This window comes from Microplitis mediator, chromosome 4 (assembly GCF_029852145.1).
Source record: "Microplitis mediator isolate UGA2020A chromosome 4, iyMicMedi2.1, whole genome shotgun sequence".
NCBI lineage: Eukaryota > Metazoa > Arthropoda > Insecta > Hymenoptera > Braconidae > Microplitis > Microplitis mediator.
The window spans coordinates 15,065,531-15,078,205 of NC_079972.1; the positions used below are offsets into that span (position 1 = coordinate 15,065,531).

Genomic DNA, 12,675 nt, shown 5'->3' on the forward strand with positions numbered 1-12,675 from the left:
CCGAAAAATATGAAAAAATAATTTTTTCGGAAGTTTCGGCTGGTCCATTTTGCCCCAGGTGTTATGCGTAGGGCTAGAAATGTGGAATTATAATTTTTTTTTAATTTGACGATAAAAATATGAAAAAATCACTTTTTCAAAATTCTGGGCTTGTCCATTTTGCCCCAAATGTCATGCGTAGGCGTAAAAATGCGCAAACATATCGGATTTATAGTAATTAGTCGAAAAAAAAAGAAATTTTTTTTTTTTATCAAAATTTCAGGGGGGGCGCTCTGCTCCACCCTCCCCTATATAAGATTTAAGAGACAGATTAAATCTAGTTGCGGGACTAAATGTAAACGTAATGAACGAAGGCGTGGATCGCGGATGTTGTCATACATATATGACATATTATACAAATACCGATATTTGATATTTTCAAATACTATTCTTATATTAAACAGCCAAACTCAAACTCTACCAAATATTTATTTTTATATTTAGACATCTGAGTTTGTAGTATTTCATTTTTTAAAACACAAATTTTTCAGTTTATCTTTCAAGTCTTGTACGTTACTCGAAAGTTTTTAAATTTTCATACAAATTTCCGTAGACTTTTTTTGAACATTCAAAATTGCCGCCGTTACTGAAGCGGCTAGAAAAATTTCGCAGACTATTAATTGCACGTAGACTCTTAATTACACACCCAAGATATGATAATTAATTTATCTTATTTATCATTCTCAGGACTATGATTATTATACTGCTCGTTATCGGTAAAAGTGCTGATGACAATACGACGATTCGCCGAGAGTATAACGCACGGTTTGTTATCAGTAAAATTGTAAGCCAGCTTTGTAAACGTACTCGGCATCTTATCGCATCCAGGTTCGCGATCGTCTGAAAACAAGAGTTTTATCCTCTTGGAATATATTAATATATATATAACAGAATGTTTAATTTTCGTTTCATCACGCGAGCGCATAAATTCTGATACATTTTGCGTCCTTATTAAATGGATTAATTAGTGAGTTTCGTTCGACTAAAAGAATATCAGATAGTATATATATGTATGTATATGTATAAATGTATTTATAAGAGATTTAAAGAATTTATAAGGAGTAGTAAAGTGTTTTTTGTTCCAGGACCGGTACTTGATACTTGACTGCCGCTAGACATTGGATCGAAAAATGTATATACCGCCTGGAGCAAAATCTTACCTACTCTTGTTTACTTGGTATTTAATCTGGAGCAAAGTTAAATACTTGTAGTTCAATTTTTAAAATTCTTTAAAACATTTCATCGAAGGTTGCGTTTGCGCGTAATTGCCCAGGGAAGTTAATTAATATAAATCAATCAGGTTGCCGGTGCTGTCTGCTGTCTGCTGTCTGAATGATACTTTTAAAAGTCAGTAACTATGTTGGCGCAGTGGTCGGTCTATAAATTCCTGGTGGCACAAAGAAAGAGGAATTAAGAGGAGCGTGACAGGATAATATTTGGTAAATTCTCGGATCGACGTTTATGTTTAAATCGTGACCAATGAAAATTATAAATGATTGCGTAATAATACGGGTATAAAGATTCTTTGTGTAATTTATAAATATATATAGTGGTAGTAGGCAATTCCATTATTTTCTCCGGGTGAGCTGAGTTTCAGCAGGATTATGCTGGAAGGGAAGTTAATGTTGAAGAAGAAATTATCTATTTGAATTTACTCTCAGTGGGTAATTTAATTGCTATGATTACTGATATGATGACGAATTTTATTTTATTATTTTTATGGTGGTATAATTATTCACCCGGAACATTACTTCCGTCCCTGTATAAATTGAGAGTTGGGTCTACAATGTAAAACTGGGCGCGACTGCGTTCTACATCGATTACGAGATGCATATACTGATGGTTCTGTCGTGCATCACGCTCGTAACCGTAATGGAGTGGGCTGCTTCAAGAATACATATATAAATATATAAATATATATATATATATAGTAGTAGTAAAGTCAATGACAATCCGCGCACGGTAGACTGGGATTCACGGCTGCATGTCATTTGTTTCTGTTCGCTGATCGTTTCTCATCTCTGCGCTGAACTCTTCTCTTTTCTTCTCTTCATCTTCTCTTCTCTTGTCTGCTCTGGTCTTCTCTGCTCTGGATGGACTTGGCTCCAACCGAGATTATAATAGATGACGTTGAGTGTGGTCTACATAATAATAACTAGTTATTCTGTTTTGGTATACAGGGCTCTTGATGAGATGAGAGTAGTCGAGCGGTGAGCCGTGACGTGGTTGAATTTGCCAGACAAGTCGAGCGTGGAAACTGTCGGGTTGATGCGTTGGTCCGTTGCTCGGTTCATCGCATAAAGGACAGTAGCCAAAGTGAGAGATCACGGCGTCCGGCAGCTGGCTGCTGACTCTTGTTGCTACTGGTGTACTGCTGGTTGCTCTGATGATGCTGATGCTGATGCTAATGCTGTTAGTTGTTTGAGTGAAAGACGGACGACGAGAGTTAATTTTGCAGATCTCTTCTTGCTTCCCTGCTCTTAAAGTTGACAGACTTAACGCTTGTTTCCACAATACAACAGACGACGGATTTGTTTATTTATGCTGTTTTGGTCAATCGTGACGACATCCAATACAACAACAGTCCATACATTTATCTATATATATTAGGGTGGTCGTTAAAAATTAAATTTTCTCAGACGCCTCATAAAAAGCTTCTTTTCAGTGAAAAAATACGCGAGGAATTTGATTTTTTCGTTTTAAGTAAAAAGAACACGTGCCGCAAGACGATCAAAGTTCATTTTTCGATACAATCGCGGTTTTTTTTAAATATCTCATGAAATATGCAGATTAAAGAAAAAAATCATAGGAACAATTTTGTAGGAAATTAAATTCTTGACAAAAAAGGTCATGTTCATTTTTTTTATAAAATGTGTATTTATGAAGATATGTTAAAAAAACTTTTTTAGATCTTATGAATTGAGCATTTTAAGGATTACAAATTTTGAAAATTACATTTTTCTAAGTATATAGAAACTACAACAAGCATTAAGGATTGATATGTTACGATTTACGAAGTTGTCTATATTTAAGAAAAAACGTTATCTTTGACATTCGTTATCCTTAAAATGCTCAATTGATAAGATCTAAAAAAGTTTTTTTAAAATATCTTCATAAATACACATTTTATAAAAAAAATGAACATGACCTTTTTTGTCAAGAATTAAATTTCCTACAAAATTGTTCCTATGATTTTTTCCTTTAATCTGCATATTTCATGAGATATTTAAAGAAAACCGCGATTGCATCGAAAAATGAACTTTGATCGTCCTGAGGCACGTGTTCTTTTTACCTAAAACAAAAAAAAAAATTCCCTACGTATTTTTTCACTAAAAAGAAGCTTTTGATGCGGCGTCTGAGAAAATTAAATTTTTAACGACCACCCTAATATATATATATAAATACATTTTGCTCCATTTTTTAGTGCCAGTGTTTAATATCATCTTCGCGCTGAATACCTCAACAAAGTAAGACACGCTCTATCTGTTGACTTGATAAATCTTAAGAAAACGGATCCTTTCATTTTGTTTTGCTGGATCTAAACGGCTAATATCATAAATATTTAACAAGTGAAAAAGATATCAAATGAAAATAATATTTTAAAATTAAATATTCCCGTAAACTAGACTCTCTTGGGTGTGTTTAATGGCAATAATGTGTGGGCATGTATATATAAGTAGGTAAACTTTTGCTTGATGATGATTATAAACAACAAGGAGTAAAGCTGTTGCGGCTTTCCCTCAGGTAATTTTAAATATTTTCTCGTATCCATTAGCACGAGTTGTCGTCACTTGCTGGCTATTCCACTCTAATGCTAGAGATCTGGTTGCGGTTTTTCGCAGCTCTTACTCCGGGTCATTGCAACTGTACATCCATCCGCACGTCCAAGTGAAGACGTTTGGCATCACGCGAGCTCAGATTGGTCATGGACAGAGAGTGGAGTGTGTGGTGTGTGCGGTGTCTTGGATAACCCAAGATGTCTCGACAAACTTTATATCTAAGGCGTAAATCATGGCTGCTGAAAGACGCGGCAATTGGCTGCAACATGGCCCGACCCTGCTATATTGCTGTGTGCAAGCAAAGAAACTAAGACGCTCATCTCTTTATGAAGATGCGCGAGGCAAAACAAGCCAAGCCGAAGTCGAAGCCGAAGTCGAAGCCAACCCAAGGAAAGGAGTCTTCCGTGTTTCTTCTTATCTACTCTCTCTCGCGGCTTATTCGAGTTTGGATGATGATTACACCCTTTCTCGCTGGATCCTACTCACAACCTTGGGTATATAATTCTCTGCTGGGGCTTGTCTGTAATCGATTCTTGCTAAATCCACGGCGTCAGCCAGCAAATACCTGATGCTCTATGCTATATATCTGCGGCCTTATCCACGGATTATATATGTAATACCTCAGCCTTGGAATTATAAAAATAAATGAATGAATATAAATTGTTTGTATGGTATATTTAATTGGGAGGTGGTTGGTTTTCTCTAGTTTCATTGCTTACTGAGAAAGTCATCTAACATAGTAACAGTAAATCGTTGGCGCAAACAGTCACTGCAGTAGATCTGTAAGTAGACTCTTTAACGGTAGGACGATTTATCGCGTGCGCTTACTCGTCTGTCTCGTCAAGAACACACATTTTTCTTCCCTCCTGTCCAGGCACTTATAGACTCAAAGACTTGTATTTAACTCCAAGACTTGTGTAATAATCGCTTTGCGTGGCCTCTGTTGTAATAACTACGCGGGCACGGCACACGACTCGATCAGACTCCCTTCTTCTCATTTATAATAAAGTATTCCAGAGCTACCATCGCGGTGCAGCAGCAGCTAAGATTGATGACGCTGCCAGCGGAAATTTAACAGTTCTCTGATGATAATGATGATGATCAACATTTCTTCCAATCCTTTTTATTCCCCTTGCTGACGAATAAAATTCAATCGACTTGGATTTACAGTAATACAATTCCGACGTTGAGTTCTTTATTACTTTTAACGGCCCAAAATTTTATCCTCAATTTTAGCTGCAGTTATATTGCTCTCTGAGAGAGTGCTCTCTTATCTCCCGACTCGCATCTCATTTTTTTCTGACACGAAGAATTCAAGACGCCCGAGGTGGCTGACTTATTTTTTTATTTCTTCATCTCTTATTGTACTCTTCATTCTCTTCTCTGGGCTGCGACCCCGTCGCGATTCGACCGCCCTCATGAAAGCAGCAGACTCGTAAAACCTCCCGTATGCACACAGGACATTAATACCAAGCAGATAATAAAGGTGACATGTAAGCTTCAACATCAGGGTAATAGTAAATAAATAATTATTTACTATTAGTCAGTTTAAATCTACACGAGCTTTCATTTCCCCCTGATGTAAATGGATGAACATTTAATTATCAACCCCGACAACTGATCGTATGATAAACTGGTTTAATAATAATAGATATTAATAGTCAAGAGGGTGAAAATAACTAGATGACGTCTAGTCAAAACCACTCTACGTTGGGTTTTTCTTTAAAGGCATTGAAGGGTCTGGTAAAATGCCCCTAGTCTGAGAGAGACAGCTTGTCTTTGTTAAATGAGGGTGTATTGACGTCATACTGACGTCAGAGAACCTGGGTCCAGGTGTAAATGAAATTACTTGTTACATAAATCCTACTAAAGTATTTAGTGATATTTGTTATTTATATATTGTGATGAATGCCGACGTAAGCTATCAATTTAAGCCTCCATCTTTCCTGCCTTGCAATCTTTATACCCAGATTTTTACTCTCCTGGTACGCACTGGGAAACATAAAGCAATAATTTTATTTTGGCTTGGTCTTTATTATCTTTCTGTCTTTTTCTTCAGGCGTAGCAATACCACGAACAATTTAACTCCAGCGTGAATAAAAAAATAATAAAATAAATAAAGAAGGAGAAGAAGAAGACGAATAAGAAGAAGCTGAAGCTGTAGAATAAGAAAAAGAGTAAAAAAGTAATGAATTTATTTTTCTTAAAATCACACACGACAAAATAAAAGTATGTACGTGCGAGACAACATTACTGTGGTAGCCCCCATCAAGTAAAGTCGTGGAGAGGATCTCGAGCTCAGAAGCTGTAAATACATAAACGTTTATGTATTTCCACGCGAATACTCACAGCATCACAAGACACTGCGCAACATAATACAACGTGGATCCGGTCGTGTGTGCTTCTTCATCTGGAGACACCGATGATGGTGATGCTGGTGGTGGTGGTGTGCGTGCTGGATGCAGCTGAGTACCAGTCTTATCATAATATACCCAGAGTGCAAGAGAGAACGGAAGATGAACACGCGTGGATGAGCTGAGCGTGCGCACGAGGCGTATTTGCTCCGAGTACCAGAGAAGCGGTGGCTAGGTCACGGTCGGGGCGATGCCCTCAACTCAAGGAGTAGAGCCTCCTCCTCGTATTGCTCTTTTCCCCACCACAATTATTACTATTATTATTATTATTATTATTATCCTTCAACTCCAACAAGTCGTTTTATTATTTCATCTATGCAACTATTTCCCTCGCTCCCCCGTGTCCACGTAACCCGAGCTTGGTCCTTGCTGATAAGTAATCCCCGTGGATGATGCTGCCGACCAGTATTGCTGGATAGGGTGCCTTAGATGGACTTGCTCTCCAGCCACCTGGGTCCTTTTCCAAGCAACTGATTCTGAAGCAGCGTCGACTGAACCAAAATCCACTCGACGGCAATTATTTAACAAAAAATTCAAACTCTTTTAGCATAACCGATATCGAAGGGATCAAGGTTTGTCGCGAGCCAACAGGACTGTTATCTGTTTGATGATCGTCGCGATCTTGGCAAACGGGAAACTAGTCGATTGTATAGAATTCACCTCAGGTCGTAAACTACGATATAAGATAGTGTATAAAACCGAGCAGATTCGACAGACCGTTTGGCGATAATGACGTAGATCGTAAATGATACTACTACTATACTACTATACTATACTCTCGAACGTGGATGCGTTCACAGAGCATGGGTCAGGATCATCGAACGCCCGAGGGGTTCATCGGCATTTCCGGATACATGAATATCCGCCCACCTTTCACCATCAATCCAAATGTTGTTTTGTTCCTTTTTGTTATTGCGGGCCTTAAATAAATATCTATTTAATTAATAAGTCACCGGGTTTATTATTCAAAGCGATAGATTAGCACGAAAGATTTACTCTCATTTGCGTCCCGTGTGAGCAGTTGGAGTCCAGGACTATCTTGTGATCTCAGTCGTAAATAGTGTCCGTATCCATTGATTATCTGGCATAAATGAACACGCTCATGCGACGTACCAGTGCTTTATATTCTTTGAGATTTAACTTTATATAACTCTTTTCCTTCCCGAGCTTAAATTAATAATTATTCCAGTGGTTTTATTTGGAGGATAGGATGATTTGTCGTTAATATTACTCTTGATGTATATAGGTGCTCCATAAAAATACATAAATACTTATATAAATTGTTTGACTGTAAGATATCAGCGTGATCTTATAAATATCTTTCTCCCTTGGTCAGTTTAACACGATATCGCCGTGAATGTACGCCTTTAGAATGAGCATATTTAATATGTGTATAAGCAGATATTAATGTGGGTTTTAAATACATGAAGATACATATACATGTATATATATTTATGGGTAGATGAAATACATAGGGCTGTTTAATCGAGGCGGCCTCACGGCAAGTCGTTTCAATATTAATTATTCGAGGATGCCTGTGGCGAAACACGAGGTGGTACATCGCATTGCATGTTGTTGACCATATTGCTGGACTAGAGATTATGTAATGACGCGGCAGGTCGAAGGTCTCCTTGGCGTCTTGCATGTCCTGTAACTTAAAAACTTTTCTTTCTCTGGCTATTTTTAAATAATCTTTCCGCGTTTCTGGATACTTGACTTTTTTAGTCTCCTCACCTTTACCACCTCGCCGAATGCTTCAACGAGAGTCAAAACACCAGCAACAAGAGGAAGAAGAAGTAGAAGAAGAAGAAGAAGAAGTGAAGAAGGAGGTGGAGGAGGATGAGCGAGGGGACAAGTATCATTAGAAAGGTGATTCGGGGTCTAGACGATGTACCAACAGTAATAAATTCTCGCTGATAAACTAAAATCCATGAATCATACGTTCAATTCTCTAATACTGTACTACTGCTAATGCAATCTTCTTTTTGCATTCGTCTAGATTAATTTCGATGCAATTGCTGGACAGAGTCTGCAATTACGCTACGATTAATTAACCTGAAGGTTCATTTCCAATTGAGGAAGAAAAAGAACCAGACGAGCAAATCAACTGCATCATCTTCTTTTTATATGTACATATATATGTTCCTGGTCTTGGTCTTTCTTGTTTTCTTCTTAATACTCTTCTACCTCTATCCGCGCTGCCCGATCATCCGACTTACTAGCAGCGTTTTCAGTCTTCAGTCCTCATTTCTTGATTCCCGAGCGGCAACACACTTGTGTGCAGTTGAGCCGATTAACCTAGATGCTGAAAAGACAGAGATACTCTTTTACGTGTGCGTAATACACACTCTAGCTAAGAGGGCACGCCGTTAATGCACCCGAGAGACCTCGACACGCACTTGATAATTGCGACTTATTCCCTTCTTTCTCATTCTCGCCCGGCTCCAGGTTTAATGTAACACAAAAATTCTGAGTACGGACCTTATTTGTAGCACTCAGCTACTCCTTTAATAAAAGCATTAACTCTGTCAGTTTATTGAGCAACTCTGTACCGCTTAATTCACTCCGGTATCAACATCATCAAGCCTTTTTAAAGCAATCCGCCGAGCGTACAATTACCAGATGATACTTTTGGTGATAATTCATTTATATTTAAGCGAAATCTCGCGATACTGACCCTGACATCCTGTCGCCTGGTTTGACAGCTGAGTGAATAAAAGCTTTCGGTTTTTAAGTACAGAAATATCTCAAACGTTATGTGTTTCTCCGTACACACATCACGTCAGACTCCATTTCCGATGCAGATCAGGGACAAAATAATATATATAAATAAAATTTTGATGCGTGTGCGTTGGCCACATGGCGCCGGCGTCATATTTCTCCTTTTTGATGCTTATATAAACTTATGGACCTTGAACACGTGCTTCTGATCTTTTCTTCCTTCTTCTTTTCCTTTGTGGAGCCAACTTCGTGGTGGTCGGGCCCGCCAATACTGATTATTTACCCTCGAGTAGTTAAAATAAAACCAGGGCTTTGGACTTAAATTCTCGAGTAGAGTAAAGTCGAGTCAAGTCGAGCCGAGTCGAGTTGAGTAAAATGAAATTTTGTTGAGATAACATATAAAAGAGTCATTGGCTTTAAGATTCTCATTCTATAACTCTAACCTCGCAACCTTGAGCTGGGCTAACCGCACACTAGCACAAGATGCTCATAACAGCAGACATAAAATTTTAGTTGGTTGTTTTGGTGTCGACTGGAATAAACGCCAACCGCGAGAGTTATGTTTGATATTGTTGGATCAGAGGTCTTTCGCGAGTAGACCGAGAAGCTCGTTCATGTCCTCGTAGACTGCCAAGAATCATTTTCATACGGTCCATTGGTTTTCTCTGCTTGACAATATCACCCAACGTATATAAATATAAATATAAATATATATATTTTAGTGGATTTATATTTATAAAGCTGCCTTCTGGCAACATGCCTATCGTTTCGTCCATTCATCCACGCACGCCACTGCTGTTATGTCGAGTACAAAGCGATAATAATAAAACGTGTCGACGAATATGTTTTTCCCAAGTTGAGAGACAACTTTTATTAGCCTGCCGTACATTGCGTTTGAGATCGAGGTCTCGATGAACTTATCGGATAAATTTATTCGTCGTTCAGGCCTCGGTGGTTAAACACCCGGCTATTATCACTTATAAATAGCATGGACACGATCATCGACAACACTGCTGACCGGGTATCAGCAACAAGGACAACAAACTTAGCATTTACAAGAGTAACAACACACTCTCTTGGAGAGAAATTGTTAAGATCTTGATATTATTGCTTCCGGACGATCCTATCATCGACAACACCGAGAATAACTGGACCGTGAATATGATCCGAGAGCTGTGTACACACAAGTTCTCTCGGGAGTTGCTAAGTGGGTGAATCGTATCGCATTACGGAAGAATTTATTATTATCATTATTATTATACGATAATTTTATGTTTTATCATCATTACCAGGTGCGTTAATGAAAGTGACTGATAGTGGAGTACTCTATAAGCTAATTCAATGCCGTTTTATTAAATTGAATATATAATATAATAATATATGATATTATTTGCAGTGAGTTTATGAGCTGAGCTAATTCGATACATGAAAGACTATTTGTCCTGGCTATTGAGCCACTTTGATTAATTTTATTAAATTTCTCTTTGATGATTCCTCGTTCTCCATTCACCTTATTGCTATTGCACGACTCATGATGCGAAGCATCTGAGATGGGCTTTACGATCGAAAAATTTATTTCGCCTCACTTCGGCAACTATTTCAATTATTATACCCTTGTTAGTTTACAGAATTTAGATATTTTGCATACTATTTTGAAGATAATTTAATGGAGATTAGTTCCATACTTTTCAAAAATTTATTTAGTTCAAGAAAAATGGAAAAAACATCAAAATAGTTTAAAAAAGTTTCCTGTCCGTCAAGTATGAAACCCGTATACACAATAACTTGCAAAAAAATGCAGTAATTGAATCAAATTTTTTTTTTTTAAATTCTTTGAAAGATTTGTAGATCCCCTATTGCAAATGGCTAGATAACTCAGTGTCGTTTAATTACAATTAATAAAATAAAAAAAAGGCTGTATAACTATATCTATATATATCTATGTAAAATTAACATGAATGGTGATATATCTATACATTATACGTACATTTATCCAACCAGGGGCGCTAGCGCATTACCGTCCTAGTACAGCTGTTTTTTTTTGCTAATTGGTAAGCCTGAATTTTTTCGATTCAATTTTTATTATTTACATATTGCACGCCTCGGAAGCGAAGCGGAGAGGTTGTGCTTTATAACCGACCTGTCAAGGTCACACGATTTCCACTCATTAAAGTGCATATATTTTTTTTCTATTACTCTTACACATTATGAAAAACACATCAATATAAAGCTGAAACACTAATGAATAATCCTGATACTTTTTTTAATTTGTCTAATATGTATTAATATAACAAAAAGTTCATTAAAAAAAATTTATCGTGGACGTCCATTAGTCTGTGGTTCAAAAAACGGCGTGGTACGGATATCTCGAGAACGACTTGACGAAACTACTTAATTTTTTTTTCAAAATTTTCAGAAATAAGCAAAGAAGGTTCCTTTCGAAAATCACTACTGTAGGCCTTCTTGTTTTTTTAAAAATAAATCATTACGGTTAAAACCGGCAATCTTACATGTAAACAAACACACACTGCCGCCATTTTTCATTAGGAATGTTCTCCTTATTTATTTATTTTTTTACTTTTATTACCGTATATTTACCATGGAAATTTCTATGGGAAAAGAGCGGGATATTCAATTTTATTCGAAATTTAACTTTAAAAAAAAAACATAACATGAGCGTTCGAGGCGTGCACTTTTGGATTTTCCAAATTTATTTTTTTTTTTTGTTATTAATCGAGATATTTTGAGTAGGTTATTCTATAATTATAAAAAAAAATACTAATATAATTAAAAAAAAAAAAAAATTAATTAATGAAAATTGTATATATTTTAAATTTATTCGTGCTTCCCGCCATTTTTTTGTTATTATTTTATTATTTTATAATAAATGAGCATTATGAGTCGTGCACTTTTGGATTTTCCAAATTTCATTATTTTTATTCTTTTCTCCATATCCTATTTGGTTATTTTATTTTTCCCTGAGACTCATAAATTACAAAGCGCCGGTTTAGTTCACTCGGTTTTAAATTGTACGCGGTAGCTTCACTTCACATACCGGTCTCAATCGCCCACGTGCTAATTGATTTATGTCAACTCGAACTAGCTTCCAGTATACGCTCCTTAGAACGTTAAGTGTCGCAATCAATTTATAAATTATCTCGGTTAATACCATCGTCGTGAAGCCGAACAGGATTCGTTTACTAGACTCGAGTGTACATAATATATTTATATATCTGGTATACGAAATAACAAAAATTACTGACATTTACGGTACACTCTGATGTCACATTCATGTGAGGTAAAAAATTAATAAAAACATAAATTGCACCAGCGAGGTATTCAAAATAAATTAATAAAAAGGGTAAATGATGGTTATTAGATAATAAATGTATATATATATATATATATATATATGAGTTTGGATGTGAGGAAATGATGATGGCGCAAGATTGGCTGTGTATATATCAAGTGAATCGGTTGAATCGAATCTGTCGCGAGTTTTCTCATCCAAGGATAACGGGCCCAGAGGAAAAAGGCTTAGGCGAGAAATGAGACACCTCTTATATGATATGCCGGCCTGTACTTATGGACATACATCAGTCGATTTATCTCTAGTTCACACTTTTAGTGTGTGTGTTGTGTGTGTTAACATTGAGACACATAGCAACCGAGGGTCTAGATATATCAGTGACGCAATTCAACCGGCAGCAGCAACAGCAGGT

General features: G+C 36.9%; 1 protein-coding gene across 2 annotated transcripts in view; it reads right to left on the reverse strand.

The window, feature by feature from the left end:
- LOC130666361 (J domain-containing protein DDB_G0295729) overlaps positions 1 to 12,675 on the reverse strand; it is a 50,891-nt gene that overhangs the window by 12,349 nt on the left and 25,867 nt on the right. The gene's annotated exons all lie outside the window — the stretch shown is intronic.